At 40.6% G+C, this 24,938-nt stretch overlaps 1 protein-coding gene across 2 annotated transcripts in view; it reads right to left on the bottom strand.

The window, feature by feature from the left end:
- Positions 1-24,938, bottom strand: part of AGRN (agrin) — a 352,404-nt gene that overhangs the window by 314,955 nt on the left and 12,511 nt on the right. The gene's annotated exons all lie outside the window — the stretch shown is intronic.

Below are 24,938 nucleotides of genomic sequence, written 5' to 3'. Positions count from 1 at the left end.
ATACTTATCAGCTGCTGTTTGTCCTGCAGAAAGTGGTGGCTTCTTTCCAGTCTGACACAGTGCTCTCTGCTGCCACCTCTGTCCATGACAGTCCATGAACTGTCCAGAGCAGCAGCAAATCCCCATAGAAAACTTCTTCAGCTCTGGACAGTTCCTGTCAAAGACAAAGGTGGCAGCAGAGAGCACTGAGTCAGACTGAAAAGAAAACAACACTTTCAGCAGGACATACAGCAGCTGATAAGTATGGAAAGACTTTTAAATGGAAGTAAATTGCAAATCTATATAACTATCTTTATATCTTTCAGGACAACCCCTTTAACATGTAAATATGCAGATTCAAACAATACAACTAAGATCCTGTATTTACATTTTATTCCTTCTAGGAACAACAGGTCATAAAGATTTATACTAAGGATGCACTCGCTTAATCCTCCGGAGGAGCCTGATATTATTAGTGAATAAACAATTATAATTATAAACCAAATAAACAAATGCAATATCATACACACAAGAAATATTAACCTCTTGTCGCCCAGACCCTCCCTGCTCACGGCTTCTAGTCGGCGTCAGGCAGGGAGGTGTTGAATGTGCATTGCCATGTGTAGTCAGAACACAACCACATCTGCCTGAGAGCAAATGATGTCATGGATCCTGGGCGGCTGTGGGTTTTTGTAGGGAGTAAAACATATAATGCAAATGATTATGACATAGAAGACAAATCTCTTCCAATGGAAAATGACTGCAGGAATGTACCGCACCCTGGATCCCAGCGGCATCTTATCTCAGCCCATCTCTTATCTGCACCTCAATGAGCAGGATAAAAGAAGGCTCCAGAATGCCAAATACTTGCCTCTTTCTCTCTTACACTTTTTTTTTTGGCGTTCACTGTGTATTAAAAAGCACATGATATCTGTACTCAGCCAATCGCGGCTGAGCAGCTGATGACGCGGGAGAGGGGGCCGGCATGAGGGACAGCTGGAGCGGTCCGTCCGTCGTCCCGAAAATGAAGTCGCCGACCTAAGATGGCGGCCGGGGTCGACAGCGAATACGTAAGTATACCGCACCACACTTCCAGAGTGGGGGGAACACGGGGAAGGGGACCATTCACTTAAATAACACACATTAAAAAGTTGTATAACTTTGTAATGTGTGTTATTTAGTGAATAAAAGTTAACGCCGCACTACCCTATCAAGCTGTAACATTTATGGTGACTTTCTCATCACTTTATATCCTACTTTTTGTGCTTGGTGGGATGAACCCAAACATGCTCGAGGTTCGCTCATCAGGTTCACTATTCGGGTCATTACAGAGGTGATGATACTAAATAAGAAAATTGTGGCCATAAATCACTTCTGTAATACACAGCAATACCAGTGCTTTACACCCAATAGAATTGGCAGGCATGGGGGCCTCTGGAAGGACTCTGGATGGAATCACAACCGATTGACGCCCTGTGATGCATCATTAGAGTGCAGTCGGTTGACATAAGAAGCCCCCTTTGTCTACCTTAGCACTAAGGGCCCTATTCCACCGGACGATTATCGTTCGCATAATCGTTAACGATTACCGATCTCAAACGACCGCTATTGCAAAAGACCTGAAAGCGTTCACTCATTTCCATGGAACAATAATCGTTACTTATGATCATATTTGCGATAGTCTTTTCTTCGCTATTTCTTCGCTATTGCGTTCGTATCTACTGCAAACGACCGAACAATGTCTAATTCAATGCGAACGATTTGCGAAAGTTTTGCGAACGAGCAACGATAAAAATAGGTCCAGGTCTTATAAAGCGATTAACAATTTCTCGTTCGGTCGTTAATCGTTAACTGCATTTCAACCGAACGATTATCGTTTAGATTCGAACGATTTAACGATAATCTGAACAATAATCGTCCGGTGGAATAGGGCCCTAATGCTGCGTTTACACGAAACGATAGTTGGCCCGATCGTACGATTAACAATGTCGGAGTAAAGATTTTTTTTTCAGCGTTTTGCGATCGTTTTGCAATCGCTTAAGCCTATCTCACACATTGGTTAAATAGGCGAACGACTGTTTACACGGAACGATCTGCGAATTTTTTGCGAACTACGATTTTAGAACATTTCTCGTTCGCCGTTTGATTGTTCACAGTGTTTACACGTACGATTATCGTTCGAATTTTTTAAAATAGGTTTACTACATCAGACCATCTCTCAAGGCCTCTTAAGAGTTACTTCTCCATTCTTATATATTATAGCTCATTCACATTTTGCAGTTTTACATTTATAAAGTAATAATCTATTTAGATGGCGGTTTACTTTACCTATGTATGTCTACATTTTTTTTATGCAAATGTCCTTAATATTTGACCCTTTAAGGCTGAAGACCCCTTTAACAATCATCGTTCCCATCCCTCAGGACCATATAACTTGCAATGATAAGTGATATGTGTATATAGCCTTCTGTCAGGGTCACGGCTTGTCTTTCGGATGAACACTTTACTATCCCAGTACCATGTCAATTGTTTCTGGGGTGGGTGCGGGGTGTTAGACACTCTACACTGTTGATTTAGTAAGGCAGTCGCTTTTCTCAGGTTCTCATTTACACAAGAATGTCTACGACGTGCACTGTAATTTTCGGCCTTGTCTCCCAGATGTTAGCTGCGCCTCTTCAGCTATTCCTTTTTCTTGGTGAGAAGAGCAGAGGACAAGCCGATACTCGTCCTTCCACTAGAATGAGGCTTTTCATTGAGTCCCTCCCAGGTTGGGATGATATATATGTGACTGGGTGTGTCATTCATGGAAGATGACCCGAAGGCATCGCAGACTGAGCCGTCTCTCTATGCTGAGGCCTGTGCACCGGGCCTGCACACTGTCACAGAGGGCTTGTGTTCTGGGCTCTGACTACAAATCTATTCTTCATTCTTATCCAAAATGACACAAATTGCTTCACCGACCACGTGATTTCCGATTACTCACACTTCCCATTATTCATTATACTAAAGCAATATATCCTCTTGTCACTATGTCAATTACATAATCTGAACTACAGTATTTCTATTATAAACTTTACATTGTCTATGTGTATTGCTTTCCCATCAGGTCAATTTGGTCTCTCTAGGACACAGAGGGGCCATCAAAAAATACACATACAGCAACATATACATACAGCAACTAATATAGGGAGCATGATCGCAGTTTAAAGCATAGGAAATTGACATTGCTGAATAATAAGCCTCTAATGAGAAAGGAGGATTTTAGATATTTTAGGGTATAGTATGTATATAGCTTCTGGGTCTCCTTAAAGGGGCTGTATAAAGTAAAGGTACCTTAATTTTTTGTGTCACTGTTTGATCCCTTTGTTCTCGGAGAGATAAGCTGCAGCCAGAGCTCTCTAACTGCGCCTTAAGGCTATGTTCACACTACGTAAAACTACGGCCGTAGTTCTCGCCGCAGAACTAGGGCCGAAGTTTCGAGGGTGAAACATAGCCTTATTTGCAATGGGATCCCGGCCGGAGCGTACACACATCGTATGCGCTCCGGCCGGGATCCCATGCGGCACCAGAAAAAACTGACATGTCAGTTTTCTGCGGCCGGAATTCAGTTAATTCCGGCCACAGAAAGACCTGTCAGTTCACACAGTGAAGCAAGTGCCTCCGGCCGCTTGCTTCACTGTGGGCTACGGGAAGTTCTGATGCGGGCGGGCGCGCGCTGATGCGCCCGCATCAGAGCTCCGCGGCCAGAAAGATTACCCGGCCGGTACTTAAGTACCGGCCGGGATGATCTGGGCTGAGACCGGCCGTTCCGTGGCCTGGCCGGGGTCACGGAACGGCCGGGTGTTCACGTATTATGAACATAGCCTAAGGCCGTATTACACTCTGAGGAGTGCTGTCAGCGCTCGTTTGCTCCTCGTTCCCGCTTGCTACTGCCGCTATTCCACGCGGTAGCAGCAAGCGGGTGAGTCCGGAGAGGGCCGGACGAAGCTGCAGGGGGGCTGCCCGGGTGATCGCTAATCGTCCGGCCAACCCATAGGATATAGCGGCGGTCTGCTGACACCGCTCCTATTCCACGGAGCAGCGGCAGCAGATCTCTGCTATATAAGTTGTTTGTCTTTCAACATGTTGAAAGACAAACGACTTCAACGATCAGCCGACATGAACCATGTTGGCTGATTGTTGCCTCCTATTCCAATGAACAATTTTCGACCTTAACGACCGATTTCGGCCAAATATGGCCGATAATTGTTCCGTGGAATAGGGCCTTTAACCTTCCCCATATAGGATCAGTCAGCTGTGCAGAAAGTTCCTGTGTATTTGGCAAGATGGGAAAGATAACTGATGGCTGAATAACCATTCAATTGTCTGTTCAGTTTTTGAAGGTGTACAGCCACTATTCGAAAAAACATAGCTGCTTTCTCCCAGAAACATTTCCTCACCTGTCCATGAGTTGACTGTTCATGACTACTTTACGGAACTGACATGACTACGTTACGGAATTTAATGGGGTCAAGCTGCAACACCACCCTGACAATAGGTGTGGTGCTGTTTTTTAAATCTTGAACAAATTTAATATGTTAGTTACAGTCTCACCGAGAAAAATATAAAAGAAACCTAAATTTAAAAAATTCCAATTTTTTTTTTCTTTAATATTTCAACTGCACACATGGCAATAATTTTTAAGGATGGGAAGAGGCTTTATGCCACTAAGTGATCCCACAATCCAATGTAACTAAAGGTGTCAGTCATTACCGTATGATCCATCAAACCAGCTGTTTAGGATTAGTCCGCAGCATGAGGCGTACAATGCAAATCTTGGATTTTTCTCCCTCACAGTTGGGGATCTTTTACGTTTTACAGAGCTATTAAACCTGCGTTGAAATGAAAAGAGTTTGTGTGTTCACAGCACCGCTAGGAACGGGAATACAATACACAGAGGATGTCAGCCTTGTAACATCTGGTAACCCCTGAGATCCAATAACTCTCACCCGCATGGACGTGGTAATAAACAATCCTCCAAACTACTACATGCTAGTACGTACCAGGCAATCTTTCAATCATTGATGGTTCACAGTAACATTAGCCACAGTTCATGTAAATACATATATATACTGAAACCTAAGACCTTCTGTAATGTAGGCCAGACTTGTCTATGATGTTAAGAGTCTCCCTTATATCCTGTACAAATTGCCCCTGGTCCTTGACTGGATCAACACTTAAAAAGACCATTTTTCACAGCAACTTTGTGTGGAGGCAGATTGGATATTCCAAGTTATAAGGCCCTTGGGTTAGAGGGGTATTCCGAAAGAAAAATGTATCTTTTGAAACGTGTCCAGTATAGATGAGCGAATCTACGGTATGTTTAGGGTCACGGAACCTTGAACATTCTTCATTTTACTCCTGGTGGCTGAAGAAGATGGATGAAATCCCTAGGCATCCATCTTGTCTTGCCACCGGGAGTTAAATGCCTCAGTTTGGATTAAATTTGCACTCTAATGGAAGCCAACAAAGCTCCACCGATTAGAGTGCTGTATATTACATTGATTTTTTTTCTATAGAAAATAAAGTGCTGACCGTCGGGACTGGCACCTATACAATGACAGGTGCTGGGGATCAGAGGTGAAGTATAGTTTTTTATTGTTATTAAGGCACCCTGAGCACATTAAAGAAAAAAAATCCTTACAGGATATACTAGCACTTTGGTCCTGTGTAGTCCTATATGTCTGTGCTTACAGTCTACCAAGAAACCCTGTGTAGTTATCAAATTGACCCCTTCCCTCCTCCGTTTACTACTTTATGCTAAACTAATAAATGTATAATAGTAACAACAAAGAGACTTATACATGGAGAGAATATAACTGTGGGATCAGACTACACAGGGATTCTTGGCAGTCTGTTACCATGGAGACACATGTTTTTATTTTATTTTTTTAGTTATTGATGCATTTGAACAATTAAAAAAAACATATTGCAAGGTGAGGTACAAAAAAAATTGTTCACCTTCTCAAGTAGAAGTAAAGGGGAAATGACCTCTCTTTGGAGAAGGCGTATTGGCCACTGGGACATTATGCGGAGACCGCAGCCTAACGCAAAGAAAGATGTCATGTAATTGTAAGAAGTTCTTGTGGTTTGATGTAATTCTGTCTGGACCTTTAGGAGCTGGCGTCAGAAGCTGACATGCACAAATGAACAGAGAAAATAAAAAGACAGATAAAACTTGTGCCAATAGAAACACAACGACACTGTGGAAGGGGGGGGGGGGGGGGCAGCTTGTTCCTAGGAGCCTGTAATTCATCTATCATGTAAATGCCAGGATGTGAGGATTACACAATTGGAAGGAAGACGTATGTCCGCAAAGACAATAGTTGAGGATATAGTTATACACAGGTGAATTACCACAGATTTCTAAAGCAAATGGAAAAGCTACTGAAAACAATTTGTCTCTATTAGTTCATTCACTTTAACTTATAAATCATGGCCTCCATTTAACACTGCATCATTGTCTATGGCCTAATCCAGAGGGAAAGAGTTGAGAAATGACATCATGGACATATAATTTAGGATGTGCCCTTCAATTTGCATATATCATGAAGAAGTTCTAAAGGTGGTCAGACATCTTTAAAAACTGTCGGCCAAATGATCAGCTGACAGTTATCTTTCTCGTCTGAACGTTAATGTTCCCTCTATCGGAATGGGAGGGGCAAGTCTCTGCCATACACCCCTGGCACCATCTTATACCTCCCAGAACAATTGGATCAGGCTAAGCATATCTAACACACCCAACCCGGTGGAGAGTTTAGGCAGTCTGGCAAAACCATCAACTTTCGTATAAGGTTATTGGGCTCCTTAAAGTGGACCAAACTTATTAAATCAAAGCTGGCAAAAACCACTGATTGCCCAATCGCACAAACAATTGTTGGATCCTTCATGTAGACCTTTGCTTCCATCATTTATCAGCCACACATCACCTATTACACAGGGCCATGTGTACCCAATGAACAGGGAAATTTTGACCTGTAAAAATGGTGGATCAGTCAATGAATGAGTGTTTGCTTGTTCATCTGTTGACCACTGGGCCTATTATGCAAGGCTCCTTATATTCACTAGAAATAACGTCCCTAGGTACCACAGTGGGAAATATTTAAAGAGGATATGCAGAATTAGAAACACCACGAGTCTTGTCTCCAGTTTGGGGTTAAGTTCACACAACATATTTTTTCATTTAATGCCGGCTGTTGTTGCAAATTGCAACAGCGGACATTTTTAAATTAAAAAATACATTACATTGATTTAAATGAAATCCCGGCCGGAGTGTATACACTTTGTATACACTCCGGTCGGGATTTCTTGCAGCCGCACAAAAAACTGAAATGTCAGTTTTGTGCGGCTGGTATTCATTGAATAGTGGCTGCACAAAACCGACAGTGCTGACAATGTAAAGTGCGGCTCTGGCCACACTTTACATTGTTGGCTACTGTGAATTGGAACATGGGCACACCCGTATTCCAATTCAAAAGAAATGAAGTTCATCTGTCTGGTACTGCACTACCAGCCGGGATCAACTTTACTGACAGCAGCCGTTCTGTGACACGGCCATGTCACAGGCTGGCCTGCTGTCATACATAGTTTAGTTTTGCAATAAGGCTCTATTCACTTCAATGGAACTGAGTTACAAAACCCTTTCTTTAAGAAAGATATTTTCAACTCTAGTAAAAGCTTCCTGGGTCAATGAATGCCGAAATGAATGAGCAGCTGAAGTGGAAAGACACTTCAGTAAAACCCAAGTTGTATTTGCCTACCGAGATGTAACACAACTCTCTAAGCAACTTAATCCTAATACAAGAACACAACAGACTGACAAACTCAACAAGTGTTCTGAATGGTAACAATATACGTTTACATAAAGAGTGGAAATTTCAGGTCTGTACCGGTGATAAATAAAATATTAGCTTATATATTTGTTCAAATAACAAGTACACAGAGCTGGGGCTCATCTTTTATTCAGGAGGCCCAGAAGCTCCTCGCTCCCGCTCTCAGCTCCTGTTGCTTTCCAAAACTGTCCCTAGACCCCAGGGCTGACACCGCTGTTTATTCGCTAATGTTACCTGCGCTGAACATAACTCTCCTTAGGAAATAAGTTTATTTTCTTTTTCCATCACATTGTAGTTTGAAATAAAGAAGCCACATTAAAGCTTTCCATGTAGGTTAGGTGGATTGCATTACCTTGAAATTGTATTACAGTAAAACCCTAATGTACAGGAGCTTTCCCTTGAAACATTCAGTAGATCTGCCACGTTCATAATCTGCCCATGAAGCTTGGAATATTCTAGCAGAGCGCCTATTGATATCTGTTATAGAATCTGTTCTCCACTTTACATACACCTTAGAGGAATGTAATGTGGATTTTTCTCCACTATAACTATAATATATGCTAGATATTATGTCATCAGTTTCAAGGTTCCATTAGGAGCCTCCATCTTGGATTCCATAAAAATCAGAGGACAATACATAGCATTTTTTTGTTTAATGATCTACCCATCTCCATTAAAGTAAATGGGGCTCTACCAGTATCCATCATGTTGTTTTTGTTCTCCTGTTCATATGACAGAGTTAAACACTTTGACCCATGACTGAAGTGAATGAAGCCCTAGCAGAATTCCATGTATCCTGTGTAGTGAAGGTATAGGGTGTACATAGGTTTATGCCCAGGGCTGAATTAAAAAGAACATTCACCACCAGGAGGCTTTTAGCTATTTTAAAACATTCCTAGACAGCATGAATTTTTTATGGGGATAAGGGGTTGGGCAGTGGCAGTCTGTCAGTAGAGTCTTGAGAGACCACCATACACCTTATACTGAGAAGTGGGTTTAAAGTATATAGTGTATGGGGACCTTTATTGTGGAAGAGAGTCCCAACCAACCTATATTAGGGTCATAACTTGGCTTTCTTACACCTGGGTCAAAAGTTCTGTTTGAAATACTATGTCTAAGCTAAGTGGCTTTTTGGTGTCCCCCAATGGTAGTCAGCACCTGGGACACATGCCTCAAAGGCCCCTCCAGCAGTAACAGCCTTAACCTATGCTACCCCGGCCGTCATACAGCCCTAATTTATCAAAGTCTTTGTAGCTTTCTAGGTAGAGGGAGCTTATACTTTGAGCAATGTCCATGACTTTACTTCCGAATGTATTCTATGGAATATCAAAGCTTTCTTAGTGCTACTAAATTACATATTGAATATACCCATCCCAAACTAAATTCAGAATTGCCAAAGTCCAAAAAAGAATCTATGATATTAAAGCGAATAAACCATTTGGTACACCGCTATGGGCTTCTAAGTTTACCATTCTAAAAAGCCAGTATCCCGGAGCACCGTCCGGGCATGAAGCACTGGGAGCGAAGCTGCCTGCCCCCAGTGTGATAATCTCCCCTACATGACGCTACTCCATTGATTCTAATGGAGGTCACGGGGGGGGGGGGGGTTGTCATACTGGGGGCCAGCGGGCCACCCCTAGTGCTTCATGTCTGGTCGATGCTTGGGAATAGACCAGCACAGGAAGTGGGCAGCGGTTTAAAAAAAGGGCCGCACCAATGGTATCCCAGCGCCGGTCTGATAATCTAAAAGGCCCATAGCGATGTACCTGGTGGTCCATTCACTTTAATAAAAGTTTAATAGTTGTACAATATGGAGAAACTTCTAAGACCAGAAACTAAAATCCACAATTGTACAAATCCACTTTAATATTCACAATAATATTCTCCCCAGTTAGAACTAATAAACCTCAATGAGTTCCTTGTGCCAGGCGCAGCTAATAGGCTTAGGCGGTGGGCGCCAAGAGACCATTTTTCATAACCAAAAGACGTAAATTACCACCCGGATTCTAATTACACATTATACAAACAAATTGTTGGTTGAGGAAATGTTTTCTTAAAACGTGTTTTTCTTGCAAATTGCTTAATTATTCTGTGACTTGAGACATTTAGAAAGACATCTAAGAGTAAACTGGTGGAGCAGCGGTGGGCTATGCAGACCACAGGCTGGGCATGGCGATGCTTTATAAATGCAGCCTATTATTCCTGCTTAATATATACCGAAAAGAAACAATTTTCTGTATAAATTACGGAGCAATTTTCTTCCCTGCAAAACACATGCAGACAATAGCATCCAGTCATTCCATCTAATTGGTTGCAGCATAAACAAGAGCCGGTTGACATTTGTCTGGGAGGGAAGCGGTTGTGCGCTACGCCGAGGTTTCTATCCAATTTAGTGTCTATTGGTTCTGATTATACGGTGTTGAATATGGATGCTGCCTACAGGGCTCCTGAACCTACATTATACCTTCCTTAGAACATATTATGACTAGCGCCTCTCACATATGCCTACCAAGACGTTTACCAGAACTGAAGATAAAACAAGACAGCTTTTATAGGGGAAATATGTAGACGTGCATTTTAATCCATAGATGCCCTAAAAAATGGTCACAGACTTACCATAGCTGACGGCCGAATGTTCGCTAACATATATATGAATGCAGAAACATTAAACATAGGCAAACATTAAGGATCGTTTTAAGAACAATAGGGTCGGGCAGCTTAAATCCAACATATCAACCCATCTCAGATTTGTTTGACTTTTGTCATCTTCACTTCCCGTTCCCCATGGATCGCAACCTTCTGGTCTTAAGAAGTATGCAATGGTGTCCTACTGCGACTAGTGATTGGCTGAGCTGGCATTTTCTTGTTTAGAGTGAGTGTGGGTGTCATATTGACGTCTTCAGATCAAACAGGCGAGAAATGCTACCACTTAAAGGAATATTTCCATCTAAACTAAATTAGTTATGCTTGTAGAACTTAAGTTACCGATCACCCCTCTGCTTTCAGTGGCATGGCTGGTGTGTATGTAGAGTGCATATACTGTAATATATATATATATATATATATATATATATATTTACACCAGCCAGATCACTGCTTTTTAGAGCAGAGCGGTGGTCGGTAACTTAAACAACAAGCTTTCAACAGTGGGAGGGTAAGAGCAACATATCAGGATAAGGAGGCAAGTTTGCTATGAATGTATTTGCAAACTATTCTACGAGTTCAACTGTTAGTTGTGATAGGAACACTGAAAAAAAGACACATACGGTTTGATAGTTATAATAGCTGGAGCTAGGGTGGTCAGGTAATTGTTTAGTCGGCCTCTACTGAATGTCTTGGAGACATTGTGGCAAACAATTAGGCTGAAGAGGCCTTGAAAATGTGAACGAATTGAGGCACAAAGCATTTTATAAAGATGCAGAACATCTGATTATAGTTTATATTCATAAAATATATATATATATATATATATATATACAGCATGTATACCAGACATACTGTTTTTAGAATAGTCTTGTATTCCTGGGTGTGTGCTTCCCTGTCTCATATTTGTTTTATTGTTTGGTGCAGAAACTCCTAGACATCTTGTCTCACAATTCAGCATCTGATTAACACTGCGATGACCTGGGGATAAAGTATCTGGGAGGATGGGGAGAACACCGGCCAACTGGGAAAGTGTCACCACCAGGAAACGCAATGTAATGTTATAGAAGAAGATGACTGGCCTCTTCCAAGACGTCTCCAGAACCAAGGCGTCATCGCAAACGCCTTGTTATTATAATAAAAAAAATTGCAGATCTCTTCTATCATGTAAATCACAATATACATATTGAACATAAAGCTGACAGCAAACTTCCCCAACACCATCTATCTGGGTAAATTGGGAGGTCCCCATTAGCTAGTCTCGCTGAAATTGTTGGGATTATGTATGGCTTATGTATGGGGCCTTTAGGGTCAAGGCAAATACCATTATTTAATGGGTTGATAAATGATAGCGATATAATATCTGAAAACTGTACAGGAAATTGTAATCCTTTAAACTGTGAAATTGTGGTATAATGCGGATTATCCATCATTCATTATGCACATGGCGTACAAGCTGCTGGTTAGTTTAGAGTCTGACAAGAAGTAAGTGTTTAGTCATCTTGATGGAGAACAGAAGCACATACAGCATGCGGAGTGAGCGCAGGATGGGAAACACATGTCCCACGTTCTGATCTGGAAGAGAAGATGTACTGCAGGTCTGGTAAACATCAGGGGAAAGTGGATTCCTTCACCAAGTTTGACTTGGAGCAGACAACAGAGGCTAGCATGGAGGTGTCAATGGGATTTCTGGGGAATCACTCCTCTAGCAGTGTGCTAACAATTCACATGTGCCATGGACTTTTCTCACTGTGGTGGGGCAGAAGTCAACTACTGATCCTCTAGTCTCGTCATCCGTAGCGAGGCAAGGCAAGTATCCCTGCGGGCATCGGATGGGTCATGCACCCAGCTTACAGAGATTATAGGAAGTTGTAATAGGGGATAGTTGAAGCTTATGTGCTATAAAACACACCACAATATAATCCCTAACTGAGGCCGGGAAATAACCAGTGTCTTACATTGATAATAAGCTCCCCCATTTCTCAGGATACGAGGGTCTGGTGCTTGACGCTTGCCCTATTATATCCATCTGTTACAGACAAGACAGACATTTTCCCCCTTTGTTTGTTAATGTTTTATTGTCCATAGAGAAGGAGAACCCTGCATGATTCCCAGCTTTTATATGGAAGGGGGATGGGGGAAATCCCTTAATCCATGTAGTCCCATAGCAGCCACAATGGCTCACTCTCTGGTATAGATATAGAGTCATTCAGAATTGGGGTAGGGGAAGAGGGAATTCAGCTCAGTCTATCTATTTTAAGTGATGCCCTTCCAGCTTGCAGCTATATTACATGGCTAGCAGATCTCCGATTAAAGCTAGCCATGTGTATGGGGCAGCCCAACTATACCACAATGGCAAATGTTGGGGGAAGAGAAGTCAGACAAATTGAACTTCAACATGTCCAATCCCTTTGTTTTTTGGTGGAGGTGCCTGGCAGAGGCCTTCTCCCCCTCCCTGTTTAGAGTATATGCATGCTCAGCCAATTTGATAGTACACGTATATGGAATGAATAGCCGTTGGGTGAATGAAGACTTTACTAGCAGCTATCTAAATTGGATTAATACTGTCTGAATCCGCTGATTTCCACATGACCAGTTGACCATCTAATGATATTCTCAAGGAGATAAGCCGCCAACTGTCAGTGGCCTAATTGCCTTTCCATATGGAGAACACATACACGCAAGACCAAGAAGAGCATGCATGTGTATGGTGGTAATAACTGTGAGCCCAACAATTACCTAAAGTGTATTGCCGATCTGAGACTCATCAGGGTTTCCAACAATCTCTCCAGTTCCTTGACCGCAGCAAAAACACAACCCACAGTATTATTAAGTGCCGGATCCCTGTCAAACCCCACTAAAGTCAATGGGTTATGATGGTATTCATCAATATCCATTTAAAACTGGATGCAACTAACCTGCCTCCATTATAATTACAAATCATGACGCTAGTCTGAACAGAGACTCAAGGCTATATGCAGATTTAGTCTTTGCAACTATAAAATAAACCCATTTGCTTTGTCTACATGGAATATGTATTCTGTTTAGACGACTCCAATGGCTTACCCCCCTGGTTCTCAGCATGCTCAGTATTATTTACTGACAGTGCACAGATGCTTTTGGTGTTAGGTTAGTCAGTGGTAGCCATTGTTTTCTCTATGAGCCCAGGGTCACCTCTGGCTTAACCCTGATGGTGATCCCCTATATCCTACCTGCCCTTCCCCCTTCCAAACACTCTGATCCTCTGTTTGTATTTGCCTAGTAATGTGATCAAAGTGAAAGCTGACACACTCACATGGGATAGAGATCTGAGAGGTGAGCGTAACAAACATCACACTCTCCCTCTCTTCCCACACACTTCACCATGGCGGAGGATGTTATCCATTACATCTGTTTACCTCTCTCCGAGGCCGATAACCCTACTTCATTACATATAACACAACCTCTGCCCGGGGAGATGTGTCATCCCTGTACAGCAGCTGTAGTGTATCCACATGTGACTGCGTGTGCTCCGCTACCTCCTATGTATACATCCGTGCTTATATTTAGTCTAACTTGTGTCCGACTTTAGGTGCCCATAGACTATTCATAGCGTTGGCTGTCCAGACGTGGTGGGAATTGTACTTTTGCAACTAGCTGATACAAGTTTTTGTTTTTCATACGTTATAGAAATTTGGTGTGGATTTTTTGTTGCGGGTTTCCGTCACATACTATGGGAATGGAATAGCATTATTTTATCTCATTCGCTTTTCAGCAGGAAAACTGCACATGACATGAGTGGACATACTCTTAAAATGGCATAGTTTTGTCTATGTCTATTTATGTAACCTAAACATAGACAGGGCCTCGTGACAGGGTACTGCAGAGCAAAAAGAAATTCAAATCAACTGGTGTCACAATGTTATACAGATAAGTGGTCTATTTCTACTTGAAGATCTCAAACCTTCCAGTACTTATCAGCTGCTGTATGTCCTGCAGGAAGTGGTGTATTCTTTCCAGTCTGACACTGTGCTCTCTGTTACCACCTCTGTGACAGGAACTGTCCAGAAAACCTCTCCTGCTCTGGAGAGTTAGGGCCCTATTCCATCGGACGATTATCGTTTGCATAATCGTTAACGATTAACGATCTCAAACGCTATTGCAAAAGACCTGAAAATGTTCACACCGTGTAATAGGAGTGTCGGGTGCTCTCTTATACAGCCCGCTAAGAGTATCTAAAGATCGTCCAGGCAGCCCCTTCTGCTACTCCCCACGGCTTCCCCCCACTCCCCCCCACTCGAAGTCTGTGCATATAATAGCACAGACAGCGAGCAGGGAACAAGGAGGAAACAAGCGCCCGTTTCCTCCTCACAGAGTGACATGTTATATGGCCCATAACTTTCCAACACCAGTTGATTTAAAAATGTTTCTCCGGAGTACCCCTTTAATAGTTATATGCCACATACACTGCTTACTTAGAGGAGAAAAGGCATGTGATCGTTGTAAACGTTGACCCTCTATGGATTGGTATAACACCTGTCCTGGCACCAATCCTGGCGCTTATGGTAATCAGACCTGCCGGACACTACTGAAGTAACATCATTGCTGCAGGCCTGGGACAGAACAACCAGAGCAATGGATTTATGGGAAAATGTATATATTTTTTTCTATTTTATGCCAGTCTCAGCTCTTATCTGGCCATTTTAGAAAACTGGCTAACCCCTCCTAGCTTCTAAGCATCGATAACATTGAAAGTGGTTGTAATATTCTGGTGTGATATATTATCACAGGGATGATGAATCTCATCATATAACCCAAGTGCTTCATCATAAGGAATCTCTTTCTGAGGCTGTATCTTTACCTTCCCATCTGTTTTTACTCCTTTCATTACTATATAGTATAACAGATCATATTCCAGTTAAACGCTAAAACAGTAGCAGTCTCTCAAATAAAGCTTGTAGTTACATCCATATAAATAGCGGAGCCGGCAGCTTGAATCTCTATAAAAAAAAAGCCCTTTTAACCTATATTTCGATCTCTCGGCTGGAGTCCTCTCGGAGTCTGATTTGCGTATTCTCATAGAGTGTCTGCCATTGAGACCGCGGCAGAGCCTTAGGCGCACCACAGGTAATGCATTAAACTATATGGCGTGCAGATTCTGTCACTACCCACTGCTTCAATAAAACTCACAGCCCTGTAGGGTAAACGCTTTCTTGCTATGGCTGATACATTTATGTCTTCTTTGCCGCCATTAAACACGCCTCAAGTGCTTATTTAGAAGGCGTTTAACATAAACATAAACCTAGATTGCATCCAGAAGGGAACAAGCTGATCTAAAAACCATATCAGCTATTAAAATATGTTGTAGATATAAAACCTGCTGTAATAATAGTAACAGTAATGGAGTGGGGGGGGGGGGGGCTCATCGGAGATTCCAAGCACTATGGCGGTCAACCGGTCCAAGAAAATGGCTGATCCTGCAGGAAGAAGCCACGGCCGAATAGGCACTAGTAGTATCCTCAGGAACAGGTATAACACAGCAGCTCTCCATTGTGACTCATAAAGAAGAAATCTGAGCTGGAATCCATATGCCCTAGGTGACAACCAGCATGGCAGCCATACAGCTCCACCAGGGATTGTCACCTAGTCATCTGCCTACCAATACAATTTATCACTGCACAACTAAGCAGCTGAATAAATCTTTATTAACCTACAAAAGACGACAATTCAAATGATTTCTTTTTTATTCTTTAACCATTCTGCCCCCTACCAGGAACAACCCATACATAATCCATATATCACATCAGTCATGCTAAATGGGAAATCCTTAATTGCTTTGTAGTCCAAGTATTACAACCCGCTATTCAGTCCTGTTAACTAACAGCAGTGCAGAGTTTTTAAGCAATTTATTTCCTCAATTAAACTTAATAGAGGGCAAACTATTAATTTGATTTAGATTTTGATGTACCTGTTATATTATCTGCATCATAGTATCCTACATTGCACCATGTTATATTATCAAATTTTAGTATACTAAACCATACTGCTTTATACTGTACTTCACTACACCATACTATACTGTGCTACACCATGGGACAATACACTACATTATACAGTACTATATTACATCATAGTATACCATTTTAAACTACTATTGTATACATTACAACATTTTAATACACTATATAATAACATACTGTATAAAAATATATTATAGTACACAATAACACAGTATACCATACTACATTACACTATACTATACAACAGTACGTTATACAATACTACAGTATACTATATTATACTACACTATATTAAACTTTTCTACACTATACTAAAGTAGACTATAGTACATTACGCTATACTATGCATCCTACACTATACTATATTATTGTATACTATGCTTTCCAACACAGAGCATAATATTCTCTATACTATACTATAGTAGACCACACTATATTATCCTACACTATATATCCTATACTATACTATAGTAGACCACACTATATTATCCTTTACTATATATCCTATACCTTACTATAGTAAGCCACACTATATTATCCTATAATATGCTATCCAATAGTATACTATAGTAGACCACACTATATTATCCTATACTATATATCCTATACTACACTATAGTAAGCCACACTATATTATCCTATAATATGCTATCCTATACTACAGTATAGTAGACCACACTATATTATCCTATACTATATATCCTATACTACACTATAGTAGACCGCACTATATTATCCTATACTATCGTATACTACACTATAGTAGACCACACTATATTATATTATCCTATACTATATATCCTATACTTCACTATAGTAAGCCACACTATATTATCCTATAATATGCTATCCAATAGTATACTATAGTAGACCACACTATATTATCCTATACTATATATCCTATACTACACTATAGTAAGCCACACTATATTATCCTATACTATGCTATCCTATCCTACACTATAGTAGACCACACTATATTATCTTATACTATGCTATCTTATACTACACTATAGTTGACCACACTATATTATCCTACACTATATATCCTATACTACACTATAGTAGACCACACTATATTATCTTATACTATGCTATCTTATACTACACTATAGTTGACCACACTATATTATCCTATACTGTGCTATCTTATACTACACTATAGTTGACCACACTATAATATCCTATACTATGCTATGTTATACTACACTATAGTAGACCACACTATATTATCCTACACTATATATCCTATACTACACTATGGTAGACCACACTATATTATCCTATACTATGCTATCTTATACTACACTATAGTAGACCACACTATATTATCCTATACTATGCTATGTTATACTACACTATAGTAGACCACACTATATTATCCTATACTATGCTATGTTATACTACACTATAGTAGACCACACTATATTATCCTATACTATGCTATGTTATACTACACTATAGTAGACTACACTATATTATCCTATACTATGCTATCTTATACTACACTATAGTTGACCACACTATATTATCCTATACTATGCTATCTTATACTACACTATAGTAGACCACAATATATTATCCTATAATATACTATACAATACTATACTATAGTAGACCACACTATATTATCCTATACTATGCTATCTTATACTACACTATAGTATACCACATTATATTATTCTATAATATGCTATTTTATACTACACTATAGTAGACCGCACTATATTATCCTATAGAACTGTATATATACTACACTATAGTAGACCACACTATATTATCCTATACTATGCTATTTTATACTACACTATAGTAGACCACACTATATTATCCTATACTATGCTATCCTATCCTACACCATAGTAGACCACACTATATTATCCTATACTATGCTATCTTATACTACACTATAGTAGACCACATTATATTATTCTATAATATGCTATTTTATACTACACTATAGTAGACCGCACTATATTATCCTATAGTACTGTATATATACTACACTATAGTAGACCACACTATATTATCCTATACTATGCTATGTTATACTACACTATAGTAGACCGCACTATATTATCCTATAGTACTGTATATATACTACACTATAGTAGACCACACTATATTATCCTATACTATGCTATCTTATACTACACTATAGTAGACCACATTATATTATCCTATACTATGCTATCCTCCCCTATACTAAAGTGTAGTCACTTGCTCCATAGCCGTCACATAGAAATGTCAGAGCCCGGGCCTCACTTTGTCACTTAGCCTTTACCTCAGCCCATCGCGGTTATTACCCTCATTTGTAAAAGGAGAAATAAACCCCTGTCTCATAATGTCACTCCCCCAAAGGCAAGTAACATCAATAGAAAAGTGATGTATATGGGATTTTAAGAGATTGAAGGCCATCACTGAAAGCAATCATTATCACAGACAGATGCCTCTGCTGAACGCATGCATCTTGGATACGTCTCTAGAGTTAACACGTTAGGCCTCAAAGGGAAATCTTGATCCAACATATCTACAAGTCTATTAACTCCCGGAGAACTACTACCCTCAAGCCCCCGGGGATACTCCTTCCCAACATAAAGGGATATGTTTAGCTAAAAGGGCTGATGGGGGGGTCACCTAACTGGGATGTGATTTACCTATATTTATTACAGAGACTATCCACATATTAGTCTGCTAGATTCAGATGACTGCAATGGGAAAGGGAAATAATGCCATTGTAGTCAATACATTTATAACCGTGTTCTCAATCCCTCCTGGAAATAACTTGCAGTGCCGTACGTCACACATACAGCTTATGATGAATGACTTTGTGGCTGAGTGATGAGGATCCAACCAGATCTGACAATGGAGTCTTCTAGATAAAGATGTTTTGTCAACAGATTGTGAGACATAATAATACAAGTGCCGCAGCCGCTGCCCCGCTGTCTGGGGTTATTATGTACTCCGCTTCCTGTACAAGCTAGCCTCCTTCTTTCTAGGTTCATTCTAATTCCGGCATGTTCTTTCCTACTTCTGCGTTATTGCTGTGTGTATATATATATATATATATATTATATATATATATATATCTTACCGGCAACATTTTGTATGGTCTTTAGCAGGGATGGGGAACCTTCGACCCTCTAGCTGTTGCAAAACTACAATTCCCATCATGCCTGGACAGCCGAAGCTTTAGCTTTGGCTGTCCAGGCATGATGGGAATTGTAGCTTTGCAACAGCTGGAGGGCCAAAGGTTCCCCATCCCTGGCCTATAGAAACGGTGATGTCATAAACTCTGTGTACTACACATTAACGTAAGTATTCACTTACCTATTCTTTACCTAAAGATTTGCACAAATAAAATCCCCACTGTACACTGTACAAACAACGGCCGTTCCGCCAAGAACGCCCATTATTTAATGGTACGTATGTTACACAATGATCATGAGCATTAATTCCAGCTGTAGGTTGCCTTAAACAATGGCCGTTTTACGGAGGAACAGCCGTTGTTTGTTCAGCGTGGGAACATAGATAAAGGACTGTAAGTACACCTTCAATAATCGATGGCCAGTTATTTCCCTCATTGTCTCCATACACGGTGTTCTCTATAGGGAGCAGAGGGGTAAACCGCAGCCAGAGCGCTCTGACTGCAGCTTATCTCTCTGAGGACAAAGCGGTTGGGTGGTGATTTTCCATTATGCTTGACCCCAATTTCTACTGACATCATCAGTCGGGGGAGCCCGAAACACCTTATATTGAGGGCTAAACTTACAGCTAACAAAGGTCAAAAGTGTATTGGGGCCTTAAAGTATCAAGGTGAGAATTTACACGTCATCCATAGGTTGTAGAAATTTTATGCATTAGATTTTTTGGTACAGATTTTAAAGGGAGAAAATGTACATGTTATACAAGCCAATTGTATTGTGAATTGGTAGGCAAATTAGAAGAGAAATCCATTGTGAGCATTTAGTCTTCAGTTTTAAAAGTTTCAATCTACAGACCTTTGGCTCCCAGAGGAGGAGGGGGGGGGGGGGGTCCCACATCAATGGAAAGTGTAAGAAAAGTCAGACATATCTGTGCCCAGGTTATAGGAAGTGCTAAAAGGTCATTCGTCTACAGGCCTCCACTACCTAGGGTCTTCTCTCCTTCCCACACCTTCTAGTCCTAGCTACCCCCATAAAAGTCATCCAACAATACAAACAGAGAACTCCTGGGGAGGTTGCCACACCAAAGTTTTTGTACAGGAGTTTTGACCAACTTTGTTCGATCCTACATATGTTACAAAAGCAAACAGGGGCAATGTAGTAATGTGATAGAGAAGAGCAGAAACAGGTGGCAAATCTTGTTCTCTTAAAACATGGATATAGTTGTCACATGTAGAGAAAAAAATATATTTTTTATATGTTTTATTGCTATATATGTATAAATCTTTTACGTATGATTATAACAATCCTTGAAACATGACAATGGGCCTCCATAATCCCCCGGCTGCCTCCATACCTCGCAGCTGTGTCACATGTATAGATTTCACTATTCTAACAGAGATATTGAGGAGATGCACGGCTTGGATAATTCACAATAATGTGGTGTTTCAATAGATTTTACACGCTCTACCCCCACATTTCCCAGGATTTTATCATTGCAAAGCTGTACATATTATAGTCTACTTTAGTACTTGCACCACTATAAACCTACCAATCTGGGAAGACTGAGAACACATTGACAATGACAGGTCATTTACTATTGTTGCTGAAGGTAACATAGGCTTCATCTATGATACCTAGAGTAATACAACAAGGATGTATTATCCATAGTAAACAGCCCAGCTTATATACATCAGGGGCATTGTGCACCATGATCAAACAAGGAGAACTGATATTCATGAAATCCGACTGTTCTTGAACCCTGATTCCATACTCATGTTGACCCTCAATATAATATATCCATTGCCGAAACCTTCTTAGACACCATAGAGCCTTCATTCTCCCCTGTGAATGCAACCACAGCTAGAAGTGGTTTGCAATGATCTGCCACGTGTTGATGGCCATGAGAGCTAATGAAGAGATTTGCCTCTTTGACACTCTTCCTAGTGGGATTGTTCCCAGTAGAGCAATCATTGAGAAAGAATGAACCTTTACCAACTAGACATCTCCCCGTCCAATTATCTCCTTAGCTGAAGTGTTGAGAATAGAAACCCTCACAGCTGAAGCCATCTGGTATTAAGACCTCTGGATTTTAAGGGGTCAGGATTTTTGACTGTGACCTTTTGCAGCTCCCGTTGTCTTGTTTTTACTGCTTTTTTTGTTATAGATGTACGAGACTAAAAAAAAAAAAAAAAATGGCTGTTTCCTTCCAAAAACAGCACCACTCTAGTCCATGAGCTGTGCCAAGGATTACATAATAACATTGCTTATTTATAGTCCATCTAGTTCAGTCTATTATCCTGCAGTGTTGATCCAGAGGGAAAAACAAACTTCCAACTTTTCTCATCAAAAGAATCTAGTGACTATAACCTGTAATATTATAATACCCAGGCCCCTTTTGAACTCTTTTAGTGTGTTCACCGCTTCCTTTGGTAGAGTGTTCCACAGTCTCATTGCTCTTACAGTAAAGAATCCTTCTTTCCTCTAGATATAGATCACAAGTCTCTAACTTGCATCCCTCCAGCTGTTGCAAAACTACAATTCCCATCGTACCTGGACAGCCGTAGCTTTAGCTTTAGCCATCCAATCACAATGGGAACTGTAGCTTTGCAACAGCTGGATGGCTGCAAGTTTGACACGCCCTGATACAGAGGATGTCCGCTTGTTATAGATATAGTCTGGGGTATAAATATATCTCAGGAGGAATCTCTGTGCTGACTTTTGATTCATTTATACATACTAATTATCTTTTTCCTAAACTAAATAACTAAAATTTTTGATAATCTTTCTGTGCACTGTGGTCCACCTATTTTATTTATTAAAGGGGTATTCCGCTAAAAATCAACTTTCCCCTATCCATGTTAATGAATAGAACTGCGGATCGTGTGTTGACCCAGGGCTCTATTCATAACCAAGCCGACTTGGCCCTATACGGAGATCTCCAGGAGCACAGTTGTTGAACCCCCGTGATCTCCTACTTTTCCCCTATCCTGTGGATAGGGGAAAAGTTGATTTTTCCCGCAATACCCCTTTAAGCTTTTAAACCTGTTCGTGCTCTGCTATGACACTGGTGCACACAACTGTACATAATATTCCATGTGCTATCATGATCCTATTTGGCTTGGCAGCAGCTGTCTGACACTGGTTACTAAAGTTTAATTTACTGTCAACTAAAACTTCGAAGTCCTTTTCCATGTCAGTGTTTTCCCATCAAGTAAGTAATCTCGGCATGGATTTTTCCTTTCCTATATCTGTGTTTGCAAAGCCATACTGGGTACAAAAATGCCTCCATCTATCAACTTTTATGAGAACAGAAAAAAAATATATCAAAGCACAGTCACTATATTCTGCATAGACACAACTAAGTGACATTAAAGCTGTAGGAAGTGTATAGCGGATTTATATCTTAAACAGGAAAGCCTAATTGCTGTACGGCCCATTGTGTCCAAAGCAAATCTTTGTTCCAATTATAACAATATCAGTATGAACGTCTTCAAGGTTCACGATGGCTCCCAGGAACCGGTTCTATCTTCACGACATGATACACCAAAATAAAGTTCAAAGTTCTAAGGAGGTGACACTGTGCACTTGAGTCACAGAACCGACTCGAAAACTCGGTGAAGGAAATCCTTATCAGTGTAAACTAGTCCAGACAAAGGCAGTAGTAGGTCAGCAGAAGACCAGAGGCCCTGCCCCACGTCCAAGCCCAGTGTAAGTGGGAGATGGTTTAATATTAACCTTCGGCAATATCATAAATCAGTGCTGTGCTGCTGTTGCATATTAATATTTCTTAAAGGAACAAGAGCCAACTTTTCTTCGGACTCTGCATTGTATTGTTCCTCTGTTACTCCCCCTGGAAATATGACTAAACAAGCAGGCGTTACCATATTAATATGGTGTATCTGGCATTGCCCAACCACTGTCAGGGACACGTCATATTGACGTGGAGAATGCTAGCGCCCATTAGTAAAATTATTAGTAAAATTTCCAAGAGGAATAATAGTGGAATTGTATAATTAAGAAAAAAAAAAAAAAAGATGAAAAAATGTTCCAGCATTTTTATCATATTGGCAATACAGATTTTTAGGTGACAGACGGGCCCTGTTTTAGTTTGCAGCTGTTGATATAATGAGCATAGGAATATTACTAGATGTTCCGAGATGTGGACATACGAGAGACAATGTAGTGATTATGAAGGAGGAGATTATTCTGGTCTGGGCTCCCAGGGAACACTGGACATTGGCAATGGCTATTTACAGGGAACAGTAAACCACAGCAACCAATGTACATAAGCCAGACTTAAAGGGGTGTCCGACTATTAACACTCATCCCCTAACCACAATATAAGTATATGACTGCAGAGCGTTGGATTACTAGGATACCTTGCAATCTGGGGTCTTGAGTTTCCCATTTGAAAGGAGTAGTATTGGCATGTGTGCAATACATATGACAGCTCGCATAAACAATGCATGGGGTGGCAGTGAGCACATGTAACCACCACTCCATTTTGATGGGAAACTCTGGACCCTATTTTTTTAGACTGCAGGGGGGGGGGGGGTTCCTATTAGTTAAACCACTTATCCGCTGTATGGGGCAGGGTTGGGGAACATTGAGCTGTTGCAAAACTAAAATTTCCATATTTACAGGGATAGCTTTGGCTATCCATGCATGATGGGAATTGTAGTTAGCGTCTGGAGGACCTCAGTTTCTGTATTAATGGTTGGACAACCCCCTTTCATCTACTTTCGTCACCAAAGAATATCAAAATAACAATCCATGATGAAGACTTTAAGGTATATGATGGTGATTTACAACTAGGCAATGTACATAAAATATACAGCCTACAACTACACGCTTTGCAAGGGAAATTCTGGGAGTCAGACAGGCATTCAAATATAACCCACAGGATGGTTTCAAGCAAAAATATTCTCCATTATTCCACAATATGTTAAACTATAAAGCTTTAACCTTTGGAACGACCTTTGCATTCCATTGCAGATGCTAAGTGGATAGGGGGACATCTTTCTTTGAGTATGAGCTAAATGTTTTGAGTAGATGCGCAAAATAAATGATAAAAAAAAAACTAAATTTCAATGAATAAACATAAAGTACAATGGCGGTAACATTAGAATGCAAAGGGCAGCCGATACGTTACAAGGAATTATGAGTCCGGTTTATGAGACCAATGAAAATTGCCATCTGTTTGGTTGGTATAAATTACGGGACGGGAGGATTTTTGTTTCATCACATAGACCCTATCATTTTTTATATACAGTCACTGTTCGTAGTTTAGGAGTTGTGGT

This window comes from Dendropsophus ebraccatus, chromosome 12, assembly GCF_027789765.1.
Source record: "Dendropsophus ebraccatus isolate aDenEbr1 chromosome 12, aDenEbr1.pat, whole genome shotgun sequence".
In the NCBI taxonomy this organism is placed as follows: Eukaryota; Metazoa; Chordata; class Amphibia; order Anura; family Hylidae; genus Dendropsophus; species Dendropsophus ebraccatus.
Note: the sequence above shows the minus strand (reverse complement) of the source record. Positions and strands in the feature narration are given on the sequence as shown.